This window comes from Hemibagrus wyckioides, linkage group LG26 (assembly GCF_019097595.1).
Source record: "Hemibagrus wyckioides isolate EC202008001 linkage group LG26, SWU_Hwy_1.0, whole genome shotgun sequence".
Lineage (NCBI taxonomy): Eukaryota > Metazoa > Chordata > Actinopteri > Siluriformes > Bagridae > Hemibagrus > Hemibagrus wyckioides.
This window is the reverse complement of record NC_080735.1, coordinates 3,893,917-3,914,305: the sequence shown is the minus strand read 5'-3', so window position 1 is coordinate 3,914,305 and position 20,389 is coordinate 3,893,917. Positions and strand designations below refer to the sequence as shown.

The following is a 20,389-nucleotide window of genomic DNA, read 5'->3' as shown; positions in this document are numbered from 1 at the left end:
TTCTTATGCCAAAAATTGAACAAAAATAAAAAATAAAAACATTATTATGGCACTGTGCAAAAGTTTGGGCACTCTAAGAGTTCCAGAGTCTCAGATTCTTTTTACAAGGTTTCAGACCTTAATCAGCTCATTAGATCTGATGCATGGCAACAGCTGTCATTAGTAAATGCCAGTTTCAAAGCTTTACAAATACTTTGACTCTTCAAACCTTGTGCACACACTTGCGGACACTCAACAACCATGGGTTCCTCTAAGCAGCTGTGTAAGACTCTGAAAATGAAAGTTATTGATGCCCACAATGCAGGAGAAGGCTACAAGAAGATAGCAAAGCGTTGTCAGCTTGCAGTTTCCACAGTGAGAAATGTAATTAAGAGATGGCAGTTCAGGGGAACTGTGGAGGTCAAGATGAGATCTGGAAGACCAAGAAAACTCTCGGAGAGAACTGCTCGTATGCTGGTCAGAAAGACAAATCAAAACCCCCATTTGACTGCAAAAAACCTGCAGGAAGATTTAGCAGACTCAGGAGTGGTGGTGCACCGTTCCACTGTGCAGCGATGCTTGCACAGACAAGACCTTCATGGAAGCATCAGCAGAAGAAAACCTTACCTGCGTCCCCATCATAAAATCCAACGTCAGAAGTATGCAACAGAACATCTACAGAAGCCTGATGCATTTTGGAAACAAGTGCTGTGGACTGATGAAGTTAAAATAGAACTCTTTGGCCACAATCAGCAAAGGCATGTTTGGAGAAAAAAAGGAGCAGCATTTCATGAAAAGAACACCTTGCCAACTATTCAGCATGGGGGTGGATCTATCATGCTTTGGGGTTGTGTTGCAGCCAGTGGCACAGGAAACATTGCACGGGTGGAGGGAAGAATGGATTCCACTAAATACCAGCAAATTCTGGAAGCAAACATCACACCATCTGTAAAAAAGCTGAAGCTGAAAAGAAGATGGCTTCTACAACAAGACCTAAACATACCTCGAAATCCACTATGGAATACCTAAAGAGACGCAAGCTGAAGGTTTTGGAATGGCCATCACAGTCCCCTGATTTAAACATCATTGAAAATTTGTGGGTAAATCTTAAAAGAGCTGTGCATGCAAGACGACCAAAGAATATTACAGAACTAGAAGACTTTTGCAAGGAAGAATGGGAGAAAATCCCAAGTACAAGAATTGAAAGACTTTTAGCTGGCTATAAAAAGCGTTAAGCTTTTACATGCAAGCTGTGATGTCTGCCAGAGGAGGTGTTACTAAGTACTGATTATGTAGGGTGCCCAAACTTTTGCACAGTGCCACAATAATGTTTTTATTTTTTATCTTTGTTCAATTTATGTCATAAGAAGTAACTATGCATCAATGTTTGCTGAAAATATTGTGCATTTTTTCCATTTCCAAGAGAGACTGTGTTAACATCTTTTCAATTAAAAAATCACCAAAATCTGTTATTTATCAAGGGGTGCCTAAACTTTTGCATAAGACTGTACACATATTTACATGCACACGTCATTTTTACATTGATCTTGTTTAAATATACACATCACTTTAATATTTATAACTGTTCACTTTTGATTATTTAAATACACAGGTCACTTTAATTAAATGTGTCTGTTTTTAACTTAAATACTTCTGTTACTTCTGCTGCTATATTCACTGTCCTAACCTGTTTCTATCTGTCTTTGTACCCACTGTTAACACCGTTTTTTGCACAAGAGTCGGCGTTATATCTCTTGTTTGTCTGCACTGTCTTGTCTTGTCATCTGTCTTGTGCACTTATGTTGTATGTTTAGTTTCTAAAGAATGCACCTTGTAGGAATAGTTTAGTTCTATGTTTGTCTGCATCACCTGTACTTTGTTTTGTTCTGTGTAGCATCTCTGGTCCAGGAAGAACATTGTTTCACTTCACTGTCAATTGCATCAGCTATATATGGTTGAAGTGACAATAAAACTTCTTTGACTCGACTTTGACTCCAGTGGTTCGCCGGTGAGCAGGGAAGTGCACTTGTAGGCATATAACTTTGTAATAAATATTTTGTATAATAACCACTGGTCTAAAGAATATCTTTTTGTTCAAACCTAAGTAAATAAATAAGTAAATAAGTAAATAAATAAATAAATAAATAAATAAATAAATAAATAAATAAATAAATAAATAAATGTACAACTTTACAGAAGTAATCCATGCCTTAGATAAATACTACTTAACCAAGCTAATTTTTATTCCCCTTATACAGGGTGGGGTGCAAAAACTTCCCTTTTTTGAAGGCGAATGAAAGAAAAATTGTGGCTGAAATTTTTTTTTTTGAAAATTGTTACCATATGACAAAATTTATTTTTTGATAATGGAAGAACATAATTTCAAATCATGCTGTTTTAAACAAAATATCTTGAAGGTGGTGGCCACCGTTCTCTATGCACTCATGCAACCGATTTCTGACGTTAAGTGACAAACTGTTGTTGCATCACAAAAACATGACGAAAATATGTTACCATTAATTATTTTCAGAAGCTTCTCTATTGTGCAAAAACAGTGTCTATGTGATGTGACTGTGGGAAGGTGAAAGGGGTTGAGAGCTAAAAATTCCCTCATTTCCCCATAAGGAGCATTAATCTTGCTAATGCTAGTGCACTTGATCCCATAACGCTTCCAGCTTTTATCCATTACTGTGATGGAGAGGTGGGATAATGAGGTAGTGTTTAAACCCAAAGTCACTATCGGAGTTCTCTCTAGAACTCTTCTCTCTTGGTGGAGCAAAAAATACAGCAGGTTTATCACTAGAAGAGTTTTAGCATGCATGACTAAAGAGGAAATGTAGAGGAATCAAGTGCTTTCCTCTCATACCTGGATAAATGTGTTCGTTCTCAATGGATGGAGATGAGAGGCTCTTCACTAACACTTACTGAGAGACAGGAAAAGTTGAGATGATTTGAGGTACACAAAAAGGTGAGCAGAAAGGGTGGAAAGTGCACAAATATAAGTAAAACATTTTGACCCTATTGCATTCTTGGTAATGATGCTCTTTAGCATCTTTTTATACACCAAGTAGCAACAGATCTCAAAGCTATGTTCTTACATGAGTGTTTCCAAATGGGGTCCTGCTTTTCAGAATATCTTCCCTACCCCAACACTGGAGTTCTCAACTCAGTGTCATAAAGGGCCTGGTAATTAGCTGATGAATCAGGTGTGCTGAGAATAAAAAAAAAATAGCAAACTACTCAGTACTAGACAGTTTTGTAGGCTGGTCACGTCTAAAGGCTAGTTAATAAATGTAATATCCTTGCTGTTGAATACACAATGGTAAGAAATTCCAAAGTTACAACACTCAAGCCAATTAAGAACAAATGCTGAACACATACTCAAGTGCACTATTGACCTTGGATGAAATTAAGACATTTCAGTTTGCACCTAATTGGAAATAAGCTATTTGGAGTTAAATGAAAGCAACATGAAACACATGTTTAAAATATAGTAATTATTGAAATATCACTGGAGACATTGCCAGTGCAGTTACAATGGCCTTTAATTGGAAAAAAAAAAACAGTTTCAAACAAACATTCACAGTCAGGATTTGTTGTTGGCTCATAAAAACAAAAGCTTAGTTTGTTACATGTCTACAGTGACATTCAATGGTTTAATAACAAATTTAACATAGAAGTAGTGGAGACAGTAAATGCTGGACTCAAAGTTCCAGAATGCAGCACAGCTATATAAAGCCGCTGTGCTGACTTACTTTGGATGTACTATAAGAAAATAATTAACCAAAATGAAAACAGGGCCATGATAGTTCCTTCAGGAATTTTCAGAAAGAAACGTGCTAGATGCTCTAGAGGTGCTGCAGTTTGATCAACTGCTGGGCTCTTGAGCAAGGCCCTTAACCCCCGACTGCTCAGTATAAATGAGATGGATCTAAATTGCTTTGGATAAGGCCATCTGCCAAAAGCCATAAATGTAAATCTTAAAGGAGGTGGCTTAGTCAGATTCCTTAGTCAGGTAAAAATAGGAGCAATTACTACTAAGAATTTTCACCAAGCAGGAAAACTATATACTATATGGCCGAAGGTCTGTGCACACCTCACATTACACCACACTGCATATCTGGGCCTTTATAAAACTATGGTCTCAAATTTGACACAAATGTATAGGATGTGTCTGTACTAATGGGCCCAAACATGTTCCAGCATGACAATGACCCCTGTGCACAAAACATGAAGAAATTCTTAGCCAAGGTTGAGGTGACACCATTCATAAGTGGAAATTCAGAAAAGCCAAACCACCTACTGGCTTGTAGTTGAGAAGTGTGAGGAAACTGGAGGTGACTGGGAGAACATACAAAACTCCACAAGCTCAAGATCAAATGGACACTAGAAGGTTTATAAGATATATACCTGTTAAGGTTTCTGAGGGGCAATTGTAGAATATAGAGATTCCAGAGGAAAGTATGGTGGATTGTCACAATCAAATATTTTTGTACATTATGGTGTTTGCCCTGAGCTCTTACATTGTGATCTGAAAGAATCTGAAACTCATTCTCTGTTCTCATATACTCTAAGCACATTTAATTAAGCTTACATTCAGTACAGAAAAAGGAAATAGCCCTGAAATAATTAAACCACCATTAAAGCTTGTAATAGCTGTAATTTAACAGGAACAATGCTATTGTTCATGCCAAAATGATCTCCTCATTATAAACAGATGTTCTTTGCTCAATCAGGTGTGTTGGAGAAAATCCCCTGAGAATTAAGATACTAAATGCACAAACTTCCCATCATGTTTTTATCTTGAGAATATAAAATGTAGGTGAACATCTGTTCCACATATTCACAAAGTGAATCAGAGAAACAGTTAAGGCCCAGGAGATAAACCATGAAAAACAACTCCTTCTTCTAATTCTTCTTTTCTTTATTTCTTTATATCTACCTGCAGTCCATATCAAGCCTCCAGATGACAATGGTACAATTGAATATCAGACACACAAACAACCGCAGAGGTTTTCAATCCAGTCTTCAAGGATCTTCTAATTCCTGACAAGTATAAATTGGATTTGGGGTTGAGGCTGGTTAGGATTAGGACTCAATGATTTGGATTTGGAATCAAGCTTGATTAATCTTGATGTAACTTACCTTTATGAAGTCAAAGTTGGGATTAGTTAGGTTTAGGGTTTTAGGATTTAAGAAATAACATATATAGGGACATAATATGTCAGACTACATTGATGGTATATGTCGTATGAAATACATTTTATTTAGACTTAATTAGAAGAATTTCTGAGTCCAAGTCCCATGAGTGGTCAAATCTCAATCAGAAATCAAAAATCAGAAGGAAAAAATATCAGGGGTGAAAGGACACTGGACCACTGCTACACAACAGTCAGAGACGGCTACAAGGCACAATCTCGCCCACCGTTTGGGAAGTGTGACCACGCCACCATCTTCCTTATGCCAAAATATAAACAAAGGCTCAAGCAGGAAGTTCCGGCTCGGAGGGAGGTCTCACGCTGGATGGACCAATCGGTGGCCGCTCTGCAGGACGCTCTGGATGACGCAGACTGGGACATGTTTCGGCGCAGCTCTGATGACATCAACATGTTTACAGAAGCGGTTGTAGGATTCATCTTGGAAACTAGTGGATGACACAGTTCACAAGACTATCATCAGAACGTTTCCCAACCAGAAGCCGTGGGTGGATAAATCTGTCCGCGATTCTCTGAGATCCCGCTCCGCTGCGTACAACACGGGGCTCACCAGTGGAAACATGGACGAGTATAAGGCTGCATCCTACAGCGTGCGCAGAGTGGTGAAGGAGGCGAAGCGGCGCTATGGACAGAAACTAGAGTCACAATTTCAACAGAGTGGCTCTAGGAGTCTGCGGCAGGGACTAAGAACTATGACGGACTACAAAACACCGTCTTCCAGATCGGTGAATGCAGACACTTCTCTGGCAGACAAGCTAAACACTTTTTATGCTCGCTTCGAGGCTACAGCTCACAGCGCTAACAGCGTTAGCAGTGCTAACAGTGCTATAGGCAGCACACACGTGGAGCATGCCCGGAGAGGAAAACGTTTTCATCATCTTGGAGCACGACGTGAGAAAGGCATTCAGGAGAGTGAATACCAGGAAGGCAGCAGGACCAGATGGCATCACAGGTCATGTACTGAAGGCCTTTGCTGACCAGCTTGCTCCAGTGTTCACTGAGATCTTCAACCTCTCCCTGGATCAATCTGTAATTCCGACGTGCTTCAAACGGTCCACCATTGTTCCGGTCCCCAAGAAATGCCAGCCCGCCTGTCTGAATGACTACTGCCCAGTGGCCCTTACCTCAGTAGTGATGAAGTGCTTCAAAGGACTAATCAGAGACTTCATCACTTCTTCCCTACCTGACACCCTGGACCCGCTACAGTTCACATACTGTCCCAACCGATCTAATGAAGACGCCATCACACACCTCCATCATGCAGCCCTGAGCCATCTGGACAGCAGAAGGGGGAATTATGTCAAAATGCGGTTTGGTGACTACAGTTCAGTGTTTAATACAATAATTCCCTCCATACTCACCACTAAATTGGAGGTTCTGGGCCTCAGCCCATCCCTGTGTCGCTGAATCTCCAACTTCCTGACAGACAGACCACAGGTGGTACGGTTGGGCAACCATGTCTCACCCTCACTCACCCGCAACACTGGAGCCCCCCAGGGCTGTGTTCTGAGCCCCCTGCTGTACTCTCTGTACACCTATGACTGTGTGGCCACTTCCAGCTCCAACATCATCATTAAATTTGCAGACGATTCTGTGGTGGTGGGCCTGATCTCCAACAACGATGAGACGGCCTACCTAGAGGAGGTTAGAAACCTGGAATTATGGTGCCAGGTCAACAATCTCCTCCTGAACATCAGCAAGACTAAGGAGCTGATAGTGGACTTCAGCACCAAGCAGGGGAGGAATTACCAGCCCCTGACCATCAACGGGTTCCCAGTGGAGAGAGTGGACAGTTTCTGGTACCTAGGTGTTTACATCACGGAGGACCTGACATGGTCCTGTCACATTAACACTCTGGTGAAGAAGGCCTGGCAGCATCTTTATCATCTTAGATGCCTGAAGGACTTTAAACTGCCCTCAAAGGTGCTAAAGACATTCTACACCTGCACCACTGAGAGCATCCTGACGGGAAGTATCACGGCCTGGTTTGGAAACAGCACCAAACAGGACAGGCAAGCTCTCCAGAGGGTGGTGCGATCAGCCGAGCGTACCATCTGCACCGAGCTTCCTGACCTGGTCACTATATACAGCAAGCGATGCTGGACCAAGGCCAGGAAGATAATGAAGGACCTCAGCCATCCCAACAATGGGCTCTTCTCTCTGTTGCGGTCAGGGAAATGTTTCCGTTCCCACAGGCCAGTCGGGCCCTCAACCAGAAGACCTAGATCCTCGACTTTCTAGACTTACCCCACACCTGAACATTACATTCTACCTCAGCTGATTGTTGCACACACAAATTGCACTACTTGTATACTCTGCACACACAATAACCACACTCACTGGACATCTTTGTGTGCATGCACCGACACTTTACATACCTTTACATATTATTTATTTTCATTACATTTATATATGACTTTTTCTATCTACATACATGTATATTTATTATATATAAATATTTATAAAAAACTACATTATATTACATTATCATATATTATATTATATTATATTTTATATATATATATATTTTTTTTTAGGGCTGTCAATCGATTAAAATATTTTGCATGATATAATTGATATTGATATAATGATATAATATTTTGCATTAAAATAATTGCATGATTGTCATGAGTTAACTCGCGATTAATCACAACTTAATCACACATTTTTATCCGTTCTAAATGTACCTTAAATTAATACTTTTTTAGTTTTTAATACTCTAATCAACATGGGCATGGACAAATATTGAAATGTATGTTGTTTATTATTAGTGAAACTATATTCAACATAGAGCATGAAGACTAGACATGTTTCAAAGGTCATAGATATTTTTCTTGTTCATGTCTATTAAACATATGAAAAAAAGAACATAGAAAACAATTACTTCTTTCTTTGCACTGAGCGATTTACTTACACAAGCCTGTTAACATTTTCAGATCACTTCTTCTAAACATGCAATGTGTACATTTATTACTGAAACCACCTTAAATATAGAGCATAAAGGACATAGATATGTTTTTCAAATAACTTGTTCATGACTATTAAACACATGAAGAAAAGAACATAACACAGGTTCACATTCCGTCTCTGCTGAAAAGAGTCTAGTGTTGTCTGCCTTTGGCGAGGGGCAGGAGAGCTCTCTGCATCAGCTGTATGCTTCGCCATCAAGTGATATTTTAAACTCGACGTGCTGCGGTGATAACTTCATTCACATCCACAATATAAATGCAGACTTTTGTCTTGTTGACAGAACCATCAGACATCGTTTTATATATAAAGAAGACGTTTTCATTCCCCAAATTCGGTTTGCTGCTGCATCTCCCATTTCCCAAACTACGGGCAAGGCCGAGGGTCAAACAGAAAATGCGCGCTGCGTTAATCACGCGTTAATAAAATTAGTGCCGTTAAAATGAACTTGCGTTAACGCATTAATAACGCGTTAATTTTGACAGCCCTAATAATTATATACACAAATATTTGTACATGTATATCCGATACACAATCGGCTTTACATAACTATTGGTGTTTTTCATAATTTATCATGTCTTTAATTTCTACAGTTTTTTCCATATATATTTTTATTACCTATATTCCCATACTTTTCTTGTCCACACACTTTACTTTATACTCTTCTTCAAATGTAGGACAGTCGTAATAAGCATTTCGCTACATGTCGTACTGTGTATGATTTTGTATGTGACAAATAAAATTTTAATTTGAATTTAAACATAACATGCAAACCAACAAAGAAAAGCCACCTGACTACACACTGTGACTACAACTTTCAACTTTATGTTAATAACTGACTACAACTTTGCCTTTCCTTTTTTTCCTTTCATTTTTCTATAAGAAATGTGTGTGCATGTGTCTGTGTGTGTGTGTAATGGTTTGTAGTAATGGGCAACAATCCAGCTTGTAAACAGATGAGACTTGATGTGTAATTAAACACACCTCTTTCCGCCCATCACACACTTTCCGCTGTCAGGCCAGAACCATCTGCTACATCAGCTGCACTGACATCCTCGAACACCCTCAGATTTTACATCGCGTAGGTGGCCACCCTAATGGCAAAGTGCCTGCAAACATCACAATGCACTCATTCTTTTATGTTATAGTTTCTATAGTAACCTCTCATGCACAAAAACCTGAATAGCAGATTAAATGACTAATAATACATTAATTACAACTGTGCTATTGGTGTTTGATAACATTTATTTAGTATGTATAGGTGTCTCCTGTCTACAGGCTTTGAAAACCAAAGAGGACCAAAGAGAAACATGAAAGAGGTGAACTATTACGCCTTCCTACTTCTAATCATTCATTTTATATACATCTTACATTTATATTGCTGTCCAATCAGTTATGCCTCTTCTAGATTTATAGGCATGGAAGAGCTTTGTTGTTCATGGAGAGACACAGAGTGGATTAACATGCAGCACCACTGATTTCCAGTCATCCAGCCAACAGAGGGAAGAAACACAGGCTGTCAGCACACACTTGGGCCATTGATCAGGCTTCTGCTCAAGCTCTAATGGCTCCACTCTTGAGATCTGACTGCCACTGAGCAAGATTTAGTGCAACTCAAAGCTACACTACCAATTATAATGAATGAGGCAGCCTCCATTAGAGCAGTGTGTTCTCAAAGTGGGGTCCAGAAAGAGGCATACTCAGGGGATCTGCTATTTTATTATGTTGTTTCAGTAGTGGAAACCATAACCCATCATAATGAAAGGTATACTTATAGCCTACTTAATATTACTGCGTTCATATAGTTATTAGCCTTTTTGGCTGGATATTTGAGTTTAAGCCGAACCTTATAAATAATGTCATTTTGAATGTAATGCAAACTCTAGCAAAACCATTTAGAAATAAAAAAGCTTTTTAAAACTGCAATTTAGAGCTGGATGTCAATAAATTTACTGCAGAGGTGTTTAAAAACAAAAACAAACAAAAGATGAATAGCAATCCTTAGTATAATTAAGTTTTAATTAAATTAAATGTTCCTCTGCTCATTCCCTGAATGTGTAAAAATGTTTTAACAGGTTCACATAGGTGAAAGTGATAAAATGCCACCTTATATAGCACTGTGGATGGCATGAAATGAATTCATGGTGGAAAAAATGTCAGGAACTCCAGTACCCTCCAAGTGTGGTCTTTTTAAAAACATAATTAACGCATCTACGTAATCCAAGTCTAAATCTAATCCCAACCTTAAGTAAGCAAAAGCGAACCTTTTAATAAGTTTTAATAAACACTGCAAAGTAGTTTTCCCTAAGTGTAAGGTCAGATATCCCTGTCATTGGAGGGATACTTAGTCCCCAACAACATATAAAAACAAGACCACACATACATACACACACAGATGAATGGCTGAATAAAGAGGAGTGAAGGATCATTCACATACTCTTATCTCTCCCAGACGCTGTTCACTGCACACAATACAGGCAAGAAAAAAGGGAAGATTAATCCCAAATCATCACCTGGAAACAGCAGCACCCCCAACCCACCCCCCACCCAAACACACAGTGTATTTACTGGTTGTTTTACAGGTTGAATTGTTAGCTGTATAATTAGGGGATGTGGTGATTGGGAGCCTAAAGGACCCCTGCTTAGTGATAAATAACCACAACACTGCTTTATATGCATTAATCTGTTTTTCTGCAGGAAATTGCCCAATGCAGTAAGCACAATGAGAGAGAAAAGGGGGGGGAGGCTATGTGTATGAGTCTGTATGAAAAGTCTTTGCCAAAACTCTAAACTAATCAGGTTCTCCATCACATCTCTCCACCTGTTCCTGCCAAACCAACACTAATCTCCAATGGCAGTGCTAATGGATGCCTCACACCTCCCTCTATTATACATCATACCTGACTGGAGTATTGTTGCATTGTCAATTAGTAAACTAACTGAAAATTCATTCAACAGCAACACTGAATGCATTATACAAAAAACTGCTAATGCACTTGTATTTATAAATCAGATCTGAACTGGTTGGATGCCTCATCCACTGATTACACTGATAATTCCATATAAATCCTACACGTTCTTGAGATAACCCTAACGAGAATCTTGAATGAATGGTCAGACCATGTGAGAACATAATACATCCACCACCTAGTGGCAGAGACATAATAAAAGGTGTCCTGATACAAGAGGAAACACTAGGTGATCTCTGTGTACTCACATTCACAATGTGACCTTTAAGCAAGAATGAATGCTAAACCCTGCGGGTCTGACAAGACACCCTTTACTGTGACTCTGCATAGAGATGACTACTTTAGACAATCAAAATCCCCTCAGGAAATTTCCCTGAACAGATCTGCAATTAAAGTCAGAATAAGTACAATGGAGGGTGTCGGAAAAACGTCCTCGGCGTCAGCACTAAAACGCTGCTATGAAGCATTGTGCAATTCGCTCAAAATAACCCTGCACACTGGCTCTGCTTAAGGTAGCTAACATTTAAAATTATGTCCTTGAATGCTTGTATGATTCCAAGCATAATAGTACAGATTTACTATATCATCAAGTTTTTCTATTGGGCTTTAATGGCTCCTGTTGGTGTTGTGGCCGAGAGATTTCCTAATGAGGTAATTTGCACATGTGGACACAAATCTGAGAAAATTCCATTTTAACTCCAACTGTAAGGCCTTTCCTTATACTTTATAATGGAGTCCAATGCCGAATCGGCAATGGACTACAATACTCCTCAGACCCTGCACATCATGTAACCCTGCATGTTACCTACTTAATGAGCACTTGCACCCGTTTCACATTTCCACTAATCAGCAGCCTATTTAAGTTCCTGGTTCAGTGTCTTTGTCAAGCTTGTTTATTTTGTTTGTTGCTGTTCATAGCTTGATTGTTAATATGAATGTTTTGCTACACTGGTTTGTGCTTCACTCTATGATTGTTCCTTTTATGCCACATTAATAAAAGTCTGCACTTCTTTCTGCTGCCTCTATTATTACCTGACAGATGAATCATAATTTGCAAATAAAGATTTAGTTTAAGTTGATGAATTATGTTTGTCTCAGCTATAGGTTTAAAAGCCAAAAATCTAAAGAATTTAAGCTGCCTTTTTTAATTTTACAGCCAACATGGGGTGTCACATCATGTACAGGTCAATGTCCCAAAAACAAACATAGACTCAGTATTCACTCTCACTTTGTCCTTTGTTTTTTCTTACTGTCCTTTCAACAAATCACAAATGCAAGGCTGGAAAAAGTATTAGACATTACTTAGTGCTTTTCTGAAGACATGTGGAAGCTCCACTATAACAAAAAATACCGGCAGAAGCACCATGGGTTTCCAAGGCTTTATCCCACAGTATTACACGGGACCAAAAATACATTTACGGTCTGCTTTATTAAAACATCACTTGTAATGGATAGGACACCTCTTTGCTCAAAAAAACCTCAGTTCTTCATGGCATATATTGGGAACATACTGGTTCATGTTCACTTGATTACAATGCAATGATTGCTTCAGACATTTTTCTGCTAATTTGTTTTATTGGATTCAGATCTGGTGAGTGTGGAGGCCATTAATGTTCAGTAAATACATTTTCACAAAGTCAGTGTGAGATGATCTGGGCTTTCTGGCATGGCACAGAAACATTGGGTAAATTGTGGCATAATGGTATTATGGGGCCCAAAAGAGGTGGAAAACACTTTGGGACATGATGCTGAAAGAAATGAATAAATTTCCAGGTGGTAGCAGTAACATTGCTTTATCATCCCAGCATGATACCAGCAAGACACAGTGTGTGGGATTACTTACATACTCCACAGGAAAAGATCACATAAATCGGATAAAGAACACAGACATCGGGATATAAGATAAAATACAAAATAACTGCTCTTAGACACTCATTTTTTTCTCATGAAGCACTCGTAATTGGTATGTTATTTTCGTACTAAGAATCAGACACCTTGAATGCTTCAGACTTAAAATGAGGTGGGGGTTTGCAAAACACACACACGAATCAGCAAACTAATGAAATAAATGATGTTGAGAATGAGGTTAATTAACTAGATGGCTCTTTCATTAGAAGGCCCCACTGCTGTTGCTCTCCGGTTTGTGACAGAAATTACTCAAATAGATTCAATTATGGAAAAATGAGCACAAACAAGAACGTTGCACTATCAATATTTGCTTGTTACAATGAGAGCTGGTTGTTTGGGGTGAATGATTTCAAACATTACATTCCACATTATTAAATTTACATTAGCCATCAATGACTTTAGACTCAGTGTATGGGTGTGATGACACACCAGTGTTTACTGAAATTCTTACATCATGCACAACTAAAACATTACGCTGGAAGAGTTTAACACAGTAATTGACTTCTTGCAGTGCTGAAAGCAGGTAAATTATTTCTTTATTTGTGGGCATAATTCTTAACACAATAATCACTTAGAGATTTCCGTTTATCGTTTTATTCCAGCACTACTCCAGCGCTCACATACACAGCATCACAATCTACATTTTTTGAGAGGTTTATGGGGAAAAAAAACCTTCATGCTTTTGTAAGTTTGTTCACAGCCAATACGCTCTGCTGAAGATAAATGTTTCGAGGTTATAAAAATTCATAAACACCATGGTGTGTATGGCTGCATTTGGATATTCTCATAAAACAGTGCTAAAATAATTTGTGCATCCTGTCCTAATAACATTTACCCACAGCCAGACATCTGGGGTTTAATAATTCTGTCCAAACAAATAAGTTCTACTGATTCATTAATTAAGAAAAAAAAGTCGTACAACTCCACAGATGGGTTTCGCATGGGGAAAAGAGAAGCTGGGGGATGTTTGACTCATTATTTGAGTGGTAAAAGAAAGACAAGCAGGTTAATGTGCAGACAGTATAAGCGCAGTCACACAGAACTTACATGGCTTTGTGTGCTGCGGTAAAAAAAAATCAAAACACTGTGATAAAGCAGTGTTACTGTTAACACTAAGGTGACTGTTTTCCAATAACAGTGCACCCAAAGAATTTTATTTCTTTTCTACCACAGAAAGTTGCTAAAAATTACAATTTTCTATTGTTTAATAAACATGTCATAAATTACTTTCATCTGGCTGCAGTTATGGTGAATGTTTTGCGAGGTCCAGTGGTTAGTTTCAGAAACCTTTTTAATGTGAGGATTACCTGTATGTGAACACACATGTTGTTGATGATGATGTGCATTTCATTTTCTCGTTTTTTCTCTGTTTTTCTCACACAAGTTCCAGGTCTCCTGCCTTGTTCGGGATTTTACAACAGAAGCTCTTGACTGTTATTTTCAAAGCAGTGAAGTTACAGGGACAGGGACACTGTGAGATTTTCCATCATTCTATCAAAGAAAATTACTTTCTTCCATCACCTTTTGTGTCAATAAGAGAAAGGTGAGAGGGCAGAAGCGAGAGAAAGAAAAAATGTTTAATAGAAGGTGTGAGGAGAAGCACCAAGATTCATTAAAAACATATGTAATGTATTGCTGACAGATATGGAGAGACTGCAGGTCCTTATTTAATGAAGGCTGTGTTTACTAGACACCCTGTATGGGGCTATTTAATGGAGAAAGAGCACTAAGTGAGAGAGGCAAGAGAGATGTGAGGGGAAATGGGAAGATGACGAGCATGTCTAAATAAATATGATAATGGAGACTGGCACAGAAAGAAGACAAACACAGACCCCTGTGGTCATGTTCAGAGAATTAAAGGCTGGTTCTATCAAATTCAGTGTTTGGATGAAAAAAAAAAAAACACAGAGTTTAGGAAGATGAAACACAAAGGATGACAGAAAGATAACGTCATTTTGTCGCAATAAAGCCACTGAGCCTCCATTATTACACTCATAAATCTACACACACACACTCCTTGTGAGATGCCACTGACAATTATTAATTCAGCTTCTAAATCTAACCCTAACTTTACCCTCTGTAACAAAAAAGAAACTCTTCAGCTCTTTTAGTTTTTTTTTTTTTTTGCTACACAAAAGCAGTTTTGTCTTGGGGAACAGCTGAATGTCCCCACAAGGTCAAAACTATCAGGAATTCCTATCCTGATTCTGGGCACATTCTGAGTTTACAGTTCTCTTGACTAAATGTCTAATCTAACCATCTTCAGTTAATAAAGTAATGTGAGGACATGATAAGAGTGCATTAATAACAGTTCTGGAATTTGAGGAAGCTAAACTGAGCAGCTCTTTAGACCATGTGTTAATAGGAGACAATGGAAGGACTTGGTAATTGGCTCTCACTTTCAAGATCCCACTCCTTCACACAATCAATACCAGGCCGTCCAATTAAGTACCTCGTTCCGCAGGAGCTGCTGTCACTCACTGCAAACAAGGCTCTGTTGCTTGCTGTTGGATCAGTTTGCGAGCCGAACTGCACATAATTACCTGTGGGTCAAAACAAAATACAAAACCCAGAACAGAAAGGTGGCTAGTAATCGCTAGACCATTAGAGCTTTCATCTTTGCTCTGATCTCTGAAACAATTTAGAGACCACTGAAAGAAATCTTACCATGAAAGGCTTAATTTTATTTTAAGTTGTTGTTTTTTGTTTTTTTTTGCATTGCCTTTTACCAAATCTCTGATTAAAAATGAAAGTCTCTCGCACAGATGCCCATAATTGTTTTTTTTTATCAAGGTAATTACAGAATTTTTAAGGTTCTGGATTTTTTTGAAAAGCTAAATGCTCCTTGTGTTGTTTTACTGAATGGCCCGAACATGCACACAGCGATCAAAGAGAAGATGACAGAGAACTTCATTAAGTGTAAATGAAAGCAACAAGCTCATAATCAGACCAAGAGATGGACACCACTGACTAGCATACTGAAGTCATCTTTGTGTGAATGCAAATGCAGTCTTGCGGTATACATAAACCACACTGAAGCACATCACAAAGGCTTTGCCTACAAATCATTGCCTCTCAGGACCGAGGCCAACAAAGTGGCTTAACCAAAGTTAACGTAAGTATAAACTGCAAGTGTAAATCTTTTGATGGTGGACCAAGCACTGAAGCATACAGGACGATGGTTTCTAAAACAGACTGAGAGCATGAGATGATGAATGAAACATCAGGATTAAGGGAGTCTTAATTCATTAGATATGGAGGATTTATGCTGCACTGGACAGCAAAAAGTGAGACAAACCAATGCTAAACTGCAGGTAAGAACATCAAACCTTGATTTTTTTACAACGCAGATTGAATTTAATTAACTGGGTAGGAGATGCTGTGAGGGTTAAGACCGGGGAGAAGCTAGGGCTGGTCAAGCTGAGTGTGTTATAAGCTGTGTTCTTAAAGTTTTTTTGATGAACAAAACCAAAAGCCATATCAGACTCATTTAACATTAATCATTCATTTAATACCACACCTCAATTAACCCAATTCAAAAAGCACTGTGCAGCTTTGTCGAGACTAATGGTGAGACATGTAGATGTTTTGGCAAGCTTCTGAAAAGATTTTGTCTAAAAAGAGTAATGATCTATGTATTACAGCATTTGTCCTGCACTGGAATGTATGTAGGATTCAATCCTTCCTTTATTCAAGTATCATATGGAAATCTGTCTCCATGCCTCGAGCATGTTCTTTTGATTCTGTTTCTGATCAATAAGTTTACAATGAATAATAATAATAATAATAATAATAATAATAATAATAATAATAATAATAAAGAATAAGCCCTTGTTTTAATTGGAGTTATTACATTTAGGGAGAAAATTATATCAAGTAATTAAAGAGAGATTATTGGAGCATTCAAGCTTTAGGATAATATTGTATTTTCCCCATACGACATTCTTCTAATTCGTTTTCTTAACCACTTTTATATGATTGGTTAAAAGACAATATTAAACATCATCAATTATAAGTTAAAATAGAAAATCTAATTCAGGCCTTAAGGGTTGGGAGCATCTGTAGTGATTTGTTAGTTATTTTTTTTTAATAGTGGAGTTCATGCATCGAGTATCTTGTGACCATGAACTACTAACTGCATGCACCACAAGCCTACAACTAAATATGTTGCGGAATGTCATACGGGAAATGATTGTAAATAGTGATAAATTCACTTCAGGTGACACAGGGCAGTGGTATATCCATGACTCAAATATGGCTTAATGCATTGCAATGCATTGTTTCACTTTTCATGCTGAAAAGTTAAATGTCATTTGCCTCAATGTGAGAATAGTCTGATTTGATTAGTTTCACTTTAAAATACAAAATTCTTCACAAGTTACATACTCTGTGGCCAATAAAGAGATTTCACTACCTAATTATCACAATAAGTTTTAACACAGCCTTCTAATAATCAGTCCAGCAGACCATCCAGGAATTTCTCTCTCTTGGTTAAACCCACTGTTCTCTTCAGTTCTAGATTCCTGGATGAAGTGTGTGCCAGTTTAACCTGAGGGCTTGTTCTCCTAATTAACTAAACGAGAGAGATACACCAGCAGATGGTTGATGAAAGATGGTAATTATGTTTCCTGAATGTCTCCATCAGAGCTGGCCTGCAGGTTGACAGCAGCGTGATGGCTCTCGGATTAAAATTGTAATATGCAAGAATTAGGTACTCTTACTGCTCCAACCATGGAGCAACTATTCTCATCAAAAGTCCTCCAGCCTGCTCTTAAGAAAATACAGGAAACCTATTCTCCACTCATACACAATGAGTAAAAGTATGTGTGACCCCTAATGATCTTCATCTAATGCTCTAATACATTAATATTTACATTCTCCTCCAGGGAGTGACAATCGCAGAGCAGAATGATGCAAAGATGGGAGAATGTGGGAATAAAGGACATGTAGGTGGGAAAGTGAAGGTATCAAACATAAGATCTAAATAATGTACTAGGATACATGGAAGGAATGGGATAATGGAAAGAAAAAATAATGAAAAATAAGGATATATTGGGGAATGATTATTGGAGCATTTGTCGAACTGAATAGAAAAAGGACAGTTAAAGTAGGGATGTCCATCATCTAAACATCTCAATAAATTTGAAGCTGAAAGCACAAAGCTTTAACTTTTGTGAAAAACTGCCAAGCAGAGGTCACAATCCGGCACCTCCGCTTTTTCCCTGGGAGTTTTATGTTCCTTTAAATTCAAGGAAACAGATGCTATTTCTGCAACCACAGCCAAGGCAATGAAACACTCATATCCAGTGTTCAAGGGTTTTCAGTGTGGTGTAATAGTACACAGTGCCTTTCATCTGGCTTGTCACATTACTGCACATTATGGCTGGTTATGAAGGTGGTGCCAGGAGATCAAACGTATGAGACACTCATCAAATTCTCAAGGAAATACTGTTGAAGTGCCACATCTGGAAATGCTAACCATATCACAAGTTCAGATTTCCTTATCACAGGATACTGCAAAAATCGTTTTGGTGGTGTTTCAGTACAATAACTGGAGCAGTTAATTGCCTGCCACTTTCAAGATCCCTTGCCTTTGGCCAATCAATACCAGGCCACCCTATCAAGCACAGACTGTTTCCTCATCTCATTTCCCTACTTTTGCTGTCTCACACCTTAAAATATATGATATCATTAGATACAAATATAAACAGACCCCCTGAAGCTGAGTGGCCTTGATGTCAATTTTGATGTGAATGTAAATGTGGTCCTGTTAAACTAAGAAACAAGGTGATTAAATAAATCAGGGTCTGTAAGGTGTCTAGCTTAGGTATCCACCTCTAAAATATGAATATCAATATTCAGCAGCTCAGAAGTTTGAATTCCCAGCAGTCCCATGATTCACAGTCAAACATTTTTTTAAAGCACTGTCCTGCTTTAACTGGTGGAAAACTGCTTAATAGAGCTCTTACCCATGATTCAATGGCTGATAAAGGTTGTGTTGCTTAAAAAACAGAATGTTAGGGGCATGCCAACAATTACCAGTGATCGAGTGATGTGATGAAGCGGATTTACTCTTACCAGCCCAAAGTATTTATCTTCTTACACCACAGCAATATGCCAACAATTACATTGATTGCTTGAAGCATCCTCCTTCCATAGACATTAAGAAAATGCAGAAAAGGTAACCTAAAAACCACTGGAGAAACAAAGTCATAATTAATCTAAATCGAGTCCATCTGAAGCATTTTGTATGTTTTAAACCCACAGTTTCTCCTAATGATGGTGGGGAAAAAGTTCTCTCTCTCTTTCTATACCATTGCCATTTGTGTGAGTGAAAGAGTGAAAGTTCCTAATGGTTGTGTTATTTGAAAGATGGAGTCGCTAAAAGGACCGAAGTACAATTTTGAAACTTGTACTACTATCCGGCAAGCACCATATGTTATTTAAGACTGACAATTTCTTATTTAAGCAAAGTGAGAAACTGTTGCATTAGTAGAAGAAAGACATTTCATCCTGTCAGTTTGTAAAGTGTGTGTGTGTGTGTGTGTGTGTTTGAGTAAGACCGAGAAGGACAATGAGAAAGAGAGGACAGGCCAGAGTCCGGGTCATTTATCAAACCTGTCTGCTCTCAAGCTGATGAATGAAACCTCACAGCAGGCTGTCCAGTTTGATTAGATGTGGAGGATTCCTGCAGTAATGGTCAGAGCACAGCAAGGCACGCTGACACACACAGCATGAAACACACACACATATACACACACACATATATATACACACACAGGCATCTGTTAAAGCAGATCAAAGTTAATTGACGGGATTTCAACCAAAAAGGAGCTGAAATTTCCAACATATTCAGAGCAAATGATCCATAAAGAAACTGACTCCCTCTTTATTGTTTAAATCATTGTATTGTATTTGTGTTACATACTGTCAAATTGAGTGAACTAATAATAGTAATGTGATCAGACAGAACGTGTCATGCACAAACGCTGCAATGTATTAAATATATACCCATCTGTGTTACTCATTTCATTCTACTATGAAATCAGTCTATTAATAAACCTGGCTAGTTACAGACACCGTTAACAATGACTTCAGTTCTACCTGAGATGAAAAAAAACTGTTAAAATGTTATTGGTGGAACGCCCTGAGATTGAGGTTAAACACCAGAGGGCTAGAGAATAACTAATCAAACCTTCCACTCCTTTTGACCCAATGCTGCTGAACCTCTGTATAAATTTTGGTATATTTGTCTTTAATTAAACAAAAGATTTGAACATTTTCTTGGAATTTTTTTCCACCAACCAATCTGCATTTTTGTAAATGACCATACAGTTACTACTGAGTCAG

At 38.3% G+C, this 20,389-nt stretch overlaps 1 protein-coding gene across 4 annotated transcripts in view; it reads right to left on the bottom strand.

The window, feature by feature from the left end:
- The window catches only part of LOC131346665 (macrophage mannose receptor 1-like), a 65,499-nt gene that overhangs the window by 42,285 nt on the left and 2,825 nt on the right, over positions 1–20,389 (bottom strand). The window contains exon 1 of one of the 4 annotated variants that reach the window (XM_058380224.1): positions 19,658–19,874. The exons of the other annotated variants lie outside the window; for them this stretch is intronic. The gene's annotated coding sequence lies outside the window, so the exon portion shown is untranslated. Of the gene's footprint in view, positions 1–19,657; positions 19,875–20,389 lie in introns of those variants that run through there. 4 annotated transcript variants of the gene reach the window in all.